Genomic DNA, 1,995 nt, shown 5'->3' with positions numbered 1-1,995 from the left:
TTTTCATTCATAACCTGCCCTCCATTCTTGTTTAGTTTGGCACTCCTGATATCTTTTCTGATTCTGAAGCACATCCTGCGCCAACATTACCTGGCCAGAATATTAGGATATTATCTGAAGTTCCTGCAGATGTGTGGATTGATGTATCTACTGATTGATATCTGGAATAGATGGGGGCCAACCTTTGTGAAAATAATCCTACCACTGTATAAAAATGCTGGTGATTGGTACCATAGGGTGGTCGCCAGGCTCTGGGCAGTCTGGTCCAGGGGGTGGGTGGCATTGGAGAACACAGTCCCACCCCTGCTTATAAATGTTGGTGATTGGTACCAATGGGTGGTGGCCGGACTTCAGTCTGTGTGGTCCAATGTGTGGGGGGCATTGGAGAACACAGTCCTACCCGTACTTATAGAAATTGTTACTGAGCACCGGTTAGAATGCATTCTGGGGCTGATCACTATGCTGGTGGTACTATTCCTAATATATTTCAAGCCGTTCTACCGACTGTTACAACCAACAAGTAGCAATATCGCCCCACCACCAAGTGACGCCAGTGTACCACCAAGTGAGGACAACATTGTACCACCAAGTGAGGACAACATTGTACCAGCAAATGAGGACAACATTGTACCAGCAAATGAGGACAACATTGTACCAGCAAATGAGGACAACATTGTACCAGCAAATGAGGACATCGTACCAGCAAGTGAAGATGCAGCGAGTGCCAAGGAGGAGACGGCCATTCCCACTGCCAATGTTGCACCGACCATGAATAACATTAGGCCTTGGAGGGATGAGATTCTTCCAAGCGAATGCATGACCCCAGCAATGGGTGCCGGCCTTAGGCGACGATGGAGAACATATACTGTCCATCACAGCGTGGTACGTCGTAGGAAAAATGTGAACGGAGCTATGAAGACTTAAACCGGATCTTTACTTTTCTTAGCGCTCCAGCGCTATGGTGTCCCGGAGCCACTGCCAGCTTTGGCCAGGTGGCTTCAAGGTACCTATCTCTGCCCGATTTAATTGACCGGGGGTAGAGAGGTGGGTGCAGAAGGGCAGGGGGGGTAGAGAGGTGGGGGAAAAAGAGCAGGTGAGTAGAGAGGTGGGGACAGAAGGGGGGGGTTAGAGAGGTGGGGGCAGGGGAGTAGAGAGGTGCGGCAAAAGAGCAGGTGAGTAGAGAGGTTGGGGCAGAAGGGGGGGCTAGAGAGGTGGGGGCAGGGGAGTAGAGAGGTGGGGCAAAAGGGCAGGTGAGTAGAGAGGTTGGGGGGCAGAAGAGCAGGGGTGTAGAGACGTGAGGGCAGAAGACCCTGCTCAGCGGGGGCGGGCCTTATAGAACAGAGGCCAAATATGGGCAGCACAGAGGCTTAGTGGTGAGCCTTGCAGCACTGGGGTCCATGGTTCACATCCTGACCAGGACACTATCTGCATGGAGTTTGCATGTTCTCCCTGTGCTTGCGTGGGTTTCCTCCGGGTTCTCCGGTTTCCTCCCACACTAAAAAAAACATGCCACTTTTTTGCGTTGGTGGTGCAGTGGTGAGCATAGCTGCTTTCTAAGCAGATGACCCGGGTTCGATTCCCGGCCAACGCCCTCTCCAAGATGTCTGCCCCACCTTCTCAGTGTATGGAGTCCCCAGGGGGGAAAGTGCTGTACAAATTAAGTGTTGAGTATATATGAAAAAGGAAAGAGATTGTGGGACTTTATATGAAGCACACTACTAAATGAATGAGCATAATAACCGTTTTATCACAAAGGGCATATATACATATAAATTGGTAGAGAAGGTATATATAATGTAATATAATAAAAAAGATCGACAGATATCATCAAAACAATTGATAGTCCTCAATAATTCCAACATGAGACACATAATAATGGACCTTTTTTTTCGTAGAAAATTTACTTAGAACCCCCAAACATTATATATATATATATATTTCTAACACCCTTGAAAATAAAATGGCGGTCGTTGCAATACTTTTTGACACACCGTA

At 48.1% G+C, this 1,995-nt stretch overlaps 1 non-coding gene across 1 annotated transcript; it reads left to right on the top strand.

The window, feature by feature from the left end:
* The first annotated feature begins 1,519 nt into the window (after nt 1-1,519).
* On the top strand, nt 1,520-1,591 carry TRNAR-UCU (transfer RNA arginine (anticodon UCU)). Its single transcript has one exon. It is a non-coding gene; the product is annotated as a tRNA-Arg (tRNA).
* Nucleotides 1,592-1,995: the final 404 nt, after the last annotated feature.

Source organism: Lithobates pipiens, unplaced genomic scaffold (assembly GCF_037356315.1).
Source record: "Lithobates pipiens isolate NorthernLeopardFrog02 unplaced genomic scaffold, aLitPip1_a1.2 Scaffold_27, whole genome shotgun sequence".
Taxonomy (NCBI): Eukaryota; Metazoa; Chordata; class Amphibia; order Anura; family Ranidae; genus Lithobates; species Lithobates pipiens.
The sequence above is the reverse complement of the archived record's forward strand: the minus strand, read 5'-3'. Positions and strand labels throughout refer to the sequence as shown.